We start from the raw sequence: 13,900 nt of genomic DNA on the forward strand, positions 1-13,900 counted from the left end.
CATTCTCAACACATAAGGCATCAACGCTAGCATTGGGGGGCACTTCACATTAATGACATGGGATAAAGGAGAAACTAAATAATAATTAATGTTAAAGCTATCTTGGTTGGTTTGTAACCAAGGGTCTTCACATCATTTGTTGTGTTTTAGGGGCTTGGTAATTAGAAATTCAAACTCCTAAGGCATGTATAAATACATGAGACTTAGTCTCATTACAAATCATCGCTTGGATTTTTGGCTAGCTCATTAGAGATTTTCGACCTGTAATTTGTGGAGTGATTTGGATGGATTAAATGCATTTTGACATTTGGAAAAATTTCGCTATCTCTCTTGGAGCTTCTTGTTGGCATTTTGATGGATGAATATATTCTTCATTGTCTAGTATGTGCTATTTAATGTTATATTTATACTCTAATGAATGTCTAATGCATGGAATATTGTCTTATGGTCTTTAATGTGCCCTAATTAATGAAATTTTGTTAGAACATTGAAGTTATTGGAAATTTTGCATGTGTTACTCATGGATAATGAATGAATGAATGTTCCTAGAGGTTATATTGCATCTTGCACCCTTGAAACTGCATTAAATTTTGCGATCGGAGTGCAAATATCTAGAGTAGTGTAGTTGCCTCCATTAGGGCTCGCAAAGTTGCTTCTAGGTCTTCTTGAAGAGCGAAGTTCCCAAATCAAGACGATTTTGACTCCATTATCCCAATAGCTAGGCATTGGTCCTAAATCCTTGGTGATCACTCTCAACTCAATGAATCATCCTTCTTTTCACCTCTTTCTCACTTCTTTTCTTCTGTGAAAATTCTATCACTGCAGCGACTGATTTACTTTTCCTACTTATTTCATCATAAGTTATTTATGAAATTACTTCACAAACATTAAAATAAATACTGCTGCATATATCAAACTGTAATACAGAAACAAACATATGCACACATTGATAGTTATTTTGGACTAATGTCCCTGGAAAAACTCAATGTGGGAAAACTAGTGCAGTAAGGGAGGATTTTATTATTCAACAATTTTCTAGTACAACAAGGTGCCAAATTGGCTTACCCACAGATAGATAAATTTCCAACACTTCTTTTGAATCCAGTGTAGGCCCTACTGACCTCTGTGTAAACCTGAAACCCTCTGCGTTAGCCTACTGAGGCTTTGCATAGCCTCTCTGGTCTTCTGCGTCACTCCTGTAGCCTCTGCGTGGATGACGCAGGCCCTTCTGGCTCTGCGCATTCTCCGCTGCCTCTGCGTGGCTTCCTCTGGCTTTGCGTTTGCCTCTTCTACCTTTGTGCTGATCTCCCATCTCTCTGTTCCGTACTTGTTGCCTCCTGACTGCTCTCTAGACCACTGGTTCAATTTCTCAGCAAACCCCGCTCTAGAAATTGAACTAACTGGTCTCCCTCAGTGTGTTCTCCAAGTGACCCTCAAGCCTCCTCTTATACTTTCCTCGTTGACAAATCAACGACCGAGATTAAGTCCCTAATCAACGACTAAGATTAGATCTGGCTTGATCCATGTCTTTTGGACCATTCTAACACAGTTTCATATTAATACAGATTAATATTTTATTTTTCCTAAGTTTAGACTTAGGGTCTCCATTAAAAATATTAATTATTTTAATATCTCCTGAACTGTTTAGAATCTGCCCAAGTCCTTTATGGGTATTGGAGATCTCATGTGCCCCAACCTCTGCACCAAATATCGTGGCTAGAGCACATTCGATGCTACCCCAAATCAACACTCCCTCTTAGCAAAGATTGTGCTCTAGTAATACTCCTCATTGAGTGTCACACCGTTATCTGGCATCGGTCCCTGTGCTGATGTTAAGCCTCCTTGCCCAACATCCTCTGCACTGCTGCATGCTGTACTGCTGCCCATGACTCTGCTACTGCCACTGCTGCATCTATGCGACAACTTCCTTTGCATCCGTGCTGCTGCTGGTCCTTTCTCCCAACATTGCATCTGCACTGGAACTCCCTCTGCATCTGTGCTGTTGACACACTACTTCTGAAAGGGGTTCTTTACCATCCCCATCTTTTCCCTGAAGTAGTCAAATTTTGACTTTCCAAGGGCCTTGGTGAGGATATTTGCCACTTGTTCCCCTGTAGGAGTGTAGCTCAACTGTACAGCTCCTTGTTGGACACAATCTCTCACAAAGTGACACCGGATATCAATATGCTTTGACCTATCATGGAATATGGAATATTGGATTCTCAGAGAGTTTGATGCAACTCTGATTATCACACATGATCTTGATCGCCTCCATATTTCCTCTGAATAGGTTTACCAACAGTTTTCTAAGCCATATGGCCTCACACGAAGCTGTGCTTGCTGCCATATATTCTGCCTCAGATGAGTTCAGAGCCACGGACTTCTGTTTCATACTGCACCAGGAGGTCATTCTTGATCCAATGTTGAAACAGTACCCAGAGGTACTTTTCCGATCCACTGAACTTCCTGCCTAATCTGCATTATTAAATCCACTCAACCTGATATCCTTCCCCTTGGTGTATAAGAGCCCATAATCAACTATTCCCTGTAAATACCTGAGAACGTGTTTGGTTGCTGCCCAGTGAGCCCTCTTTGGTTCCACCATGAACTCACTGAGGGTGTTGAAAGCGTAGCAAATATCTAGCCTAGTATTGACTAGATACATCAGGGACCCTATGAGCTGTTGGTATAGGGTGGGATCGACATCCTTGTCTTATGATGCATCAATATTCTTCTAGTTGGTGATCATTGGCGTAGCCATAGGTCTACAGTCTCCCATCCCGAACCTTTTCAGGATTTTTGTAGCATACCTCCCTTGCCCAAGGAAGATTTCTCCTTTCTGCTACCAAACTTCCAACCCTAGAAAATAGTGCATTCGTCCCAGATCTTTCATATCGAACTCTTTGGCTAGATTCTTCTTGCAGTCGTTAATGAGTCTGGATGATCCTGTCAGGAAGAGATCATTCACATATAATACTAAGATAAGTGGCTCATTCCTATGACGAGATAGTAGAGATTCGGATCCGCGTCACTCTTGGAAAACCCCATCTTCTGCAAGTAGCCATCTATTCGACCATACCATGCTCTTGGTGCCTGCTTCAGCCCATACAAGGCTTTCTTCAGTTTGCATACATGAGACTTCTTCTCATGAGTTTCAAAGCCCTTTGGTTGTTCAATGTATACCTCTTCTTCTATTACCTTGTTCAGAAATGTCGTCTTGACATCCATCTGATGGATCTCCCATCCCATCTGGTCCTAATAGATGTATACTTGGCTACCGGGGCGAAGGCTTCCTCATAGTCAATCCCTTCCTTTTGAGCATACCCTTAGCCACAAATCTGGTCTTGTATTTTTCAACACTGCCATCCGCAACATATTTGATCTTGTAGATCCATCTTGAACCTACCACAGATCTGTCTTGAGGCGTTGACACCACCTCCCAAACATCGTTTACCATTATGGAGTTATACTCCACCATCGCATCTAGCCAGACCTGATGTTGAGCTGCCTCCTTGAAGCGGGCAAGCTCCCCATCCTGAGCTACTAACGCCTGATACTTGTCTTGCTGTTTTTGCTCCCTTTTGCTATTCCTTGGCTCTCCAATGAAGTTCTCTGCATCACATAGAGTCTGACGAAGTTCCCTGCTGGTTCTTCCTCTGCCAACAGGTGCTTCTGTTCACTCCTCCTCATCCTGAGAATCTTCTTGTTGTGAGGAAGAATTCTTCACTTCCGTTGGTTGAAGAGGCATGACCAACGGATCCTCTTTCGATTGCTCCTTGGAAGGCATTTTGCGAGATCTTCTGAAAGCTCTGTCCTCCATGAACTTTACATCTTGTCGTACTACTACCTTCTTGCTCCCTAGAAGATAGATTCTGTATGCCTTAGCGTTCTCGCTATATCGTACCAGATACCCCTTTTCTGCAGTTTGATCTCGCTATATTGGGTATGTGACAATATGCTAAACTCCCAAATATCCTGAAATTACTGACTTCAGGTGTCTTCCCAGTGAATACTTTCTTTGGAGTAATCTTGTCCAGTGCCCAATGAGGAGTCCTGTTCTGAACGTAGATAGCTGTGTAGCATGCTTCCGTCCATAGGAATTTTGGCATATCCTGATCATACATCATGGCCCTAGTTGCTTCTACAATAGTCCTGTTTTTCCTTTCTACCACCCCATTCTGCTCCGAATTGTAGGGAGCTGTCCACTCTCTTCTGATGCCCTCCTTAGCGCAATAATCAGTGAAGTCCTTATCGACATATTCTCCACCATTATCTGAGCACAAGACTTTTATTTTCTTACCTGTCAGATTCTCCACTAGAGCCTTGAACTCCTTGAATCGACAGAAAACCTCATCCTTGGTTTTTAGAAAATAGATCCAAGTTTTCCTCGAGTGGTCATCAATGAAGGTAAGGAAATACTCGGCATTGCTGAGAGCTTTGACGGACATAGGTCCGCAGATATTTGAGTGTATCAATCCTAGTACACTCTTGGCCCTGTGGTTGCTCCTAGGAAATACCGCCTTGGCATACTTTCCTAGAGCGTATCCCCTGCATACATCATCTTGTTCCGTACTCAGATCCGGAACTCCTGTTACAGTGCTCCTGAGAATTCTTAGAGCTCCATGGTGCAAGTGACCCATCCTTTTGTGCCATAGTTCGTTCAAGTCTTTGTCCCCATGACTGCCTATTAGTGCCATTGGAGATTCTAGTTGTAGTCTATACAACCGATTACTTTTGATCCCGATCTGCACTTTCTTTTTCCAGCTCTTGTGTTTGATGTATACCTTTTCCTTGATGAAGTAGACGTCATAGCCCTTGCCTTGTAGTTGTGAGATGGAAAGTAAGTTCATCCCCAATCTCGGTACATGCAGTGCATTTGTGGCACAGAACCGCTCTCCCGATTCTGTCTGAAAAACTATGGTACCCTTTCCTACTGGAGTACACTTTGCCTTGTTCCCCATGGTGATCTGAAAGTTCATCTTCTCTTCTCGATATTTTGAGAAACACTCCCTAATTCCTGTCATATGCCACGAGGCTCCACTGTCTATATACCATACTTCTGATGATGCAACACTAGTCATGCACGCCACTTTTTCTTCCAACTTGGAAGCCATAGAGAAATCGAAATCTCTCTCTCTTGTGCAATCTTCTGAAAATCTGTGTGAGTCCCCTTAGGTGGATGCCTTTGCATTGTGGTCTCGACCCATAATTTATTTTCCCTTTCTGTCTTTGATTACTTGCTCCGATACCATGTGAAAATTCTATCACTGCAACAACTAATTTACTTCTGTGTGCTGTTTCTTCTTGGGATCTACTTCGATATCCTGGATGAGCAGGAAGCAAAAGTCGGTGGCTTTGAGCACCGTCGAGGCAGAGTATATTGCTGCTAGCATGGCCACATGTGAGGCAGTTTGGTTACGAAAGCTCTTCAGTGAGCTGTTTGGATTTACATTGGATACCATTGTGATCCTGTGTGATAACCAGAGTGGGATTCGTTTATCAGAGAATCTTGTATTTCATGATTGCTCCAAGCATATCGATATCAGGTACCACTATATTCGAGATATGGTGCAACGGGGAGCTATATGCCTCCAACATATTGGTACAGATGAACAGGTCGTCGACATTCTGACAAAGCCCCTAGGAAAGGTCAAATTTTTTGACTTTCCGAGAACGACTTGGTGTCGTTCAGAAACCCTCTGATGAGGGTCCTGTATGATGTATGGAGCTCTTGGAGCTTCGGGGGGGGGGGGGGGCGTGGGGTACTTGGAGTGACATATGATCACAGGGTGACTCACCATTCCCTGGTGGTGTACGTGTACAGGGTAAAAGAATCAAAACTTTCCCTGTGACACCCTGTGGCGACTATGTAGCAGGATGATTAGTTCTCCTATGAGATCTGGATGATGTGTTCTCCATGACGACTATGTAGCAGGATGATTAGTTCTCCTGTGAGGTCTGGATGATGTGTTCTCCACACGACTATGTAGCAGGATGATTAGTTCTCCTGTGAGGTCTGGATGATGTGTTCTCCATGACGGTTGTGTAGCAGGATGATTAGTTCCCCTGTGAGGCCTGGATGATGTGTTCTCCATGGCAATTGTGGAACAGGATGATTTGCTCTCCTGTCGGCCAGGATGATTAATTCTCTGTGGCATCCACTGGATAGGATGATTTGCTCTCCTGTGGACAGGATGATTAGTTCTCTTGCCGAGGCATCCTACCCATGCAGTCTGGGACTCATGGGAAGTACCTCTCATATGATCAATGAGCAGGGAAATGAGGATAGGGACCATAGTAGTACCAATGGATGCATCGCTGTATCTACCGTACTCCCTATGCTAGGATGAACTTCATTGATCTGGGATCAATGATATTGGTCTGGGACCAGTGGTAGGAGTTGTACCCACTATGACATTGACTTCGGGTCGGTTGAGGATTGGTCTGGGACCAGTGGTACACACTCTGAGACTGACTTTGAGTCAATGGAGGATGGTACGATACATCCTTGATCATTTTTTCTTCTTTATAATTCGGACAAAGCAGAGGAGATCAGATCAGAACAGGGCAGAGCAGAACAGAGCAGAGTAGGTAGAATAGAGCAGAGCAGAGTAGGGGTCAAGCTGTATAGGGCAGTGCATTTGATGGATGAATAGTAGTGACCGATAGACGAATTGTAGATGGAGTTCTCCCTAGTTGAGAGGGAGTGTTAAAATTGGAAACTAGGGCGAAACTCCATGTGGGTCATCTTATTCATGGCTGATAATATTTTTATTAGATTCCTCTCGTCGAGAGGTGTAGAATTGATCTAAAGATCATCCGATTCTGATAAGTATTTATGGAGATATGAATTTATTTTGATTATGGAATAATTATCATGCCGACGAGCAACTCATGTAGGCTCAGAAGCCCAGCAGTCACATCTATTCAATCATCAACATTTGTATATAAATACAGGAGCTCTTTTCCTCATTTGGACACACTCTCTTATCACATCTCTCACTTTCCTGCGCAAAAAAGAGGCTCTTCTCCTACTGCGCAGAAAGGGACTCTTCTCTCACACGTGTGGAAGGAACTACGCAGAATTTAGGGCTGCAACTGCAGATTGGAAGTTTGACCAGCATTGACCATCTTTCTCTCTCTCAGAACTGCGCTATAGGTGGAATTGACTCTCCTCAGAAGGCCACATTTTTTGGTGGAGGAATCAAGCCGATCTGACGGTCGGTTTGCAAGATATTGTTTGCCCTAGTTGAAGGCTGATCTAGGGTTTGCTGTTGCTGATGTAAATCAGATTTATGTACTATTTCTCTCTGCTGAATTATTGAAGATAAAAGAAGATTTGATCAAAGGGTTTCCCCATATTGGGGTTTGTCCCTGGCTAGCCACCACATCTTGTGTCTCTTGTCTTGGCTTGTTTTGCTGTCGATCGTTTAATGTTCTATCTGTACTTTACTTAATGTACATGTGATTGCTAATCTGTGGATAATAATAAGAAAAAGAAGTAAACTGCTCTAAGCATAGAACATACCATAAGTTAACAACAACCTTACCTTTTTTACACATATCTTTGGGGTAAAACATAATATTTTCCGAGTCTTGTAATTTAAATTAGGTGGATGATATTATTATTTTTCTAAGTTAGGTGGATGATATTATTATTTTTCATGAAGGTGACATACGGATAATGTATGGATTAACTTCCAAAGTCACAAATAGTGTTGAGAGTATAATTCTGGTCCAGTTAGCTGATTAAACTGTGGCTAGGAGTCTTCTTTATTTGCAAAGCCTTGTGAGAGGGAGCTTTCACTACTTTGACGTATACACACTTCCCCTTCCTTTATATATTTGTTTATTTATTTGGCTCTTTCTAAGTCCTCTTTCTTTATATAGGTGTTTTGCTTTTAGGACTTTTGAAGGAGGTGCGCATGATGAAGTAGTTTCTTTTCTTGAGTTTATTTTGTTCTTCACCTCTTTAGCCTTTTATTTGGCTTGAATTGACTTTATTGAGGCTTGCATTTTCTTTTTATCTTGCTTGGTGTAACGAACAAGGTTCGTATACGCGACGGAATATTCAAAATATCTGGAATATGCAAGTATCCATTATAGGACAAGCAATATTTAAATAGAAATGTTTGAATACAAAAGATATATATTACAAATGAGGGTCCACTTATATACCTAGGCAGGGGCCCCTTCATGAATGGTAATGTCTTTTTAGATATGCCTCTCCAGTGACTAATTATAATGTAACGAACAAAGTTTGTATACGTAGCGGAATATTCAGAATATGTAAGTATCCATTATAGGACAGACAATATTTATATAAAAATGTTTGTATACAAGAAATATATATTACAAATGAGGGCCCCCTTATATACCTAGGCAAATGTCCCTTCATGAATGGTCATGTTCTTTTAGACATGCCTCTTCAGTAACTAATTATTATTTAATTAATTATTATTATGATTATTATTATTTTTATATTCATAACAATTTACGACCCTCTTTTGGATGATCTTTGGTAAGTTAACGATGGTTTAGGGGGATTTTGTCTCTTATGGATGCGATAGAAAGTGTTATTTATGGAAGGGATATGTCACGCTACCCAACCTGATTCCCCAGTAGTACCTGGTCATTTAACTTAATGACACATTTATCCCAAATTAATTATGTCTCGGTGGTTAAAAATAGTAACTTGGTAACATCATTAATAAGTTAAAAGTGATAAAAAATTCCATCTATGCTGACATCCACACAACAAGATGAAACCTTATCACCATTTCAGATGAGGAAGTTAAGCAATGTGATCATGCTAATTCATAATTGAAGCAACATGAAATATCATCTAGCACATTTGAGATTAGGGGTATGGGGAGTGATGCACCACTATGAATGACTAATGAGCACAAGAATGTAACTGATGAATGGAGAATAGGATGTCCAAATTGATAAGTTAATTCCTTCCAAGCAGCGACAGGTCGCATCGATTAAGTGTGTCTCTATGAGGGTTGCCTAAAGAGTAAAAATCATTAAGTAGGATGATAGAATACGATGACTTGATGTCAATAAATAAATAAAAGTTAAGTGTTAGGTCTAGTAAAAGTAAAGGTAAATGTGAATAAGTTTAGTTGAAGTAAATAAGGTGAAATGTTAATTAATTCCTCTAGGTGTTATGACATACTCCCTCATGTTTTGGGGCTTTCACGGTTATGTCCAGACTCCAAATATATGCTTAATGCCTTATGCTATAGTGAATAAACATCTCATATAGTGCATTTTCTCTCTCTTCAATATTTTGTAACATGATCAGTTATTCAAGATGTCTATCACAAGGTCCACATAGATTGCACCAAATCATTCTCCATTTTCCCAATCCAAAGCTTGGAGGTTTGAGAGGTATTTAACCTCAGAACCCCCATATTTTCTCGAATCCCTCCTCACTTAGGTATTCTTGGAGTGGTTAAGCCTCAAAAGTTCTTCAAATTCCTTTCAAAGATCTGTCTTATGAGTTTCCTTTTCCATTCAGTAGTCTACTATCTTTTGAGTGCTCAATTTCTTAGATCACATTACTCTCTGGCCATGGAAATATGCAATGTGCATGCGTGTCAACATATATTAGATTTAAACTCTTGTAACGAACAAAGTTTGTATACTCAGAGGAATGTTGTCATACCAATGTAACGAACAAGGTGTAAATATCCATTATAGGACAATAATATATTATATAAGAATATTTGAATACAAGTGAGATGATTACAATGAGGGTGAGGGCTTGCTTATATACCATAGGTAGATGCCTCTTCACCAACGGTCATGTCCTTATGGACACACCTCTTCATTAACTAATTATTAGTTGATTTATCATTAATCATTATTATTGTTATTTACATTATTTGTATTATTTTATATATATTTTATTTATAACATTACCTTCCTCTTCAAACAACTTTGTCCTCAAAGCTTACTGAAAAAAGGCTTGATCTCTTTTCCCATTTCAAATATCTTCTCATCTCTGAACTTTTATCTTCGTGGATACAAGACGATATTATGCTCTGAGTGATTAGATTTTTTTTTTTGGACTGAGAATGGATCGGACCATCCTAGATTAACCTCCTCTGGAATCTTCCGATCATTATAATTTTGTAATGAATTGTTATCATAGGACTGGATTCTGCAAACTTCAGTATTCCTTGGAACATAAATCTGTTGTTTTCGTTCTGAATGGTTCAAATATGTAGACTGACTTAGTTGTCTGCTCTTGTGATTTGGATGTCGATAAGGAGCTCTTGCAGTTTGATCTTGCCCTAATCTGTTTGTGGTGATTTCCCGATTTACTTCAGGTACTGTTGTTGTTGAGTTGGTTACTGAATCATTACTTGGAATTTCCATTGTTTGAACTGCAACATCTGAATTGGTTTTAACTTCTATAGGTTTCTCATCTTCTTGAGTTATGATATTGACTAGATCGATATTTGTTCCGTTATCTTTAACTTGGATTGTTACAACTGGAGACTTAAATACTTCTTCTTGAGTAAGTTGTTCAAAACTCCTTCATATAAGTGATTTTTTTTTCCTTTGTTCTTAGCTCATAATAATTTTTTAATACTTATAATAATACTTTTCCTTTTCCCTAAAAAAAGGAAAAACTTTGAAACGATTGGACTTCAGAGTTTTTAATTATGTTCAAAATATAGCTTCCTCACTTTAATGCTATTTTAATGCTATTTTCTTTTTAGCTTTTCAATACTCTACTTTTTACTTTGTATATATATATCTTAATAAACTCTATTATTTTTTTTTGTAAGTTTAGTAGGACCTTTCATTCATTCATTTTCAAAGTAGGTTACATCCATAAAAGACATTCTATGGCCTCAACCTGCCCATTGGGAAACCAGGTCTGTTGGCCATCAGAACGCATTATAAGCCATCCAAAATCTGAGGTTCTTAAGTCTGTCATACTCAGCCTTATAGGCCTGAATGTCTAAAAACCAGTTCACCCTTAACATGCTAATAGAAGTACTACTAATCGACATATACATACTCAAAATTTGACAAAAAAGGAAATACTAAAAACTATTCATCTGAGGACTCCATCGGAGCTGGGTCCTTTGCACTAGAACCTGGTAATTTGGATTGAGGAAGGCACGAAATGTGCTTCTCAATATGACCCAGACGAACATTCTGCTGCTGAATTTGAAATTGAACAAGTTGGAACTCCTTCTGAATTTCTTGAAATCTAGGATCAACTTTGATGGAACCTGTTGCATTCATGATAGCTCTGGCTACTATGCTCTTCATCATCCAATAGAGATGGACTGTCTGCTTGTACTGGGTGAGTTGACCATGGGTATGGCCTGGATCAGGGACCAACAAGCGCCAATCCTCCATCTGAATTTCCTGTTCAACCCATTGGTTGAGGTCAACCTCCCAACCCGCTATCATCTTTCGTACCTGCTCAGGAGTACCTGTTGTATATGCTTGGGCTGCGTTGTTGATATGCTAAGCATCTGGTTTTCGACCGCTTCTCGATGGCTTCGACGAAGATGCTCCTCATCCTCCCCGAGACTCTCTCTTATTGCTGTGCTCGCGCTCCCGAGTGCCTGACAGGCCTGTGCTCGTAGATGGTCTAGCCATTTCCGTCAACCCCCTCTGAGTTACAATATTCCTATCTAACCAGACCACTAATCGAGCAGAGACCCTCGACTCATAGATTGGGTAGTCTCTTTGATTAATGAAGCCCTGTTACCAGCGCCATGAAGCCGACCTGAATGTCCTCCCGCAGACGCTGCCTCCCTGCCAAGCTTGCCACCAGATGGGAACCCAAGTGCTTCCTTGCAGCTCTCAAGACCTCACTATACCACAACTCAATTGCATGAAATGCAGTGCAGGCTTCCACCATTTGGAGGGTTATTGCTCAACGACAATTAATGCCTGCCTTAATACCTCATGCCTCCTCACATCGCATCAACCCAATCACACATGCTCTATGGCTGCTGGAGCCATCCCTCAATGTCTTCCATCTAATCACTATTAACGTGAGTCCCAAGTGGGACGGTGAATTGGCACGTACCCTGATTGGGGGAACAAACTCTATCAACTAATAATAGAGTGCCCTTTTTACCTTTTAAAGGGGTGTGACCATATGACACATCAATTGACCATATGGTATAATGTGCAGGCTTGGATCTATCTTACGACAATGGTACATGGGAGGGTGGGAAGAGTGTACGACAACAATTGTGAAAGAATTGGTACCACTATGAGTGTAGGTGATAGTGGTGGTAGAGTTGCGGACAACTCGAAGTAACAGTGATAGCGGCGACTAGCTGGATGTGTGAATATAGCAGTAGGAGCCCAACTGTGGCTATGACTGAGCAATGGAAGAGAGACGACTGTTGTAGCGACTGTGGTTTTGGCTGCAGTGGTGGAGGTGGCCTCTTTGGACGAACGACGTACTGTTGTGGTGTACAAGTGTTTCTTTGATGGCGGCATATGTGGTGGTCTAGGGATTCGTGGGTCTATCGGATGTGTCACTGGAGCGACTATGGATCGAGCGGCTCGAGAATCTTTGATGGCGGCTGCAGCCGCTATGGGACTGTGGCTACGAGAGGGGCTCTGGTGATAATTGGCGATAGCGCAGGTGCGGATGACAAGATAGGTTGCGGCTATAGGGCGGTGGCTTTTGATGTGGCTCATGCGGTGGCCGTAAGATTGTGTCGGTAGTGGTAGTGTTGAGTATTGCGGATGGCCGTGCGGATGTCTTTTAATTTTTTAATAATTTTTTTTTCTAATGATTATTTTTATTTATATGATTTTAAAGTGTTTTTTTTATAATATTTTTTTTAATAAGATATTTTTTTTAATTAATTATTGTATTTTTATTTATTTATTTATTTTTTCAACTATTTTATATAACCATTTTTTTTTCTTTTCTCTTAATATATATATATATATATATTTTTTAATTTCTTTGCAATGCCCAAAGACTTGATGGTGAATCCGATAGAATGGAGAGCCTCCACCTATATAGTGAAATGCTTGATCGCGACGACAACTATGTTGTTACAAACACTTTAATGGCCAATGGCCGGGATCAGAGAACGTGGCTTTGATATCAATGTAACAAACAAAGTTCTTATACTCAGAGGAATGCTCTGCTACCAATGCAACAAACAAGGTTCGTGTACGCAGCAAACTACTTCAGAGGATCTGAAATATGTAAATATCTATTATAGGACAATAATATATTATATAAGAATATTTCAATACAAGTGAGATGATTACAATGAGGGTGAGGGCCTGCTTATATACCCTAGGCAGATGCCTCTTCACCAACGGTTATGTCCTCAGGGACATACCTCTCCATTAACTAAGTACCAGTTAATTTACCATTAATCATTATTATTGTTATTTACATTTTTTGTATCATTTTATATATATTTCATTCATAACAACTCTGCATTTGAATCAGACGTTGGCAAAGTTATTTTTGAGATAAGGAGTTTTTAAAATTTGGTTTCTATTGCTTTGGGGAGTTTTTGGTTCATAATACATATGTCATTGAGAGGCAAAATTCACCATCTCATGGTTCTGTCGTGTTAATTTTATGTACTTTGGTCTGTTTTTTCATACAGTATTCTTGTTAAGGTCAAAAATTGTGGGGTTTCCATAAAAGGACAACTTTGGGATTAATGAATTCTGATCAATTCAAGTTCTGGATAATCTTTAGTGAAAATTCTTTTATACATTTCATAATAGTACCTCTTGCAGTATATGTTGGGGCATAACTTTGAAATTGCATCCAACAACTTTAAATGTTAAAGTCATTTTGGCTTTATTAGGGAGACTAGGTTGGAGCTCCAACAATGTGAGTTATTTCATAGTTTCTTCTAATAGAAAT

General features: G+C 40.1%; 1 protein-coding gene across 2 annotated transcripts in view; it reads left to right on the forward strand.

Moving 5' to 3' along the window:
* The window catches only part of LOC149147528 (uncharacterized), a 170,426-nt gene that overhangs the window by 43,352 nt on the left and 113,174 nt on the right, over positions 1-13,900 (forward strand). The gene's annotated exons all lie outside the window — the stretch shown is intronic.

This window comes from Pinus tabuliformis, chromosome 9 (genome assembly GCF_031772625.1).
Source record: "Pinus tabuliformis cultivar Carrire ecotype Pingquan chromosome 9, CPIR1, whole genome shotgun sequence".
Classification (NCBI taxonomy): domain Eukaryota; kingdom Viridiplantae; phylum Streptophyta; class Pinopsida; order Pinales; family Pinaceae; genus Pinus; species Pinus tabuliformis.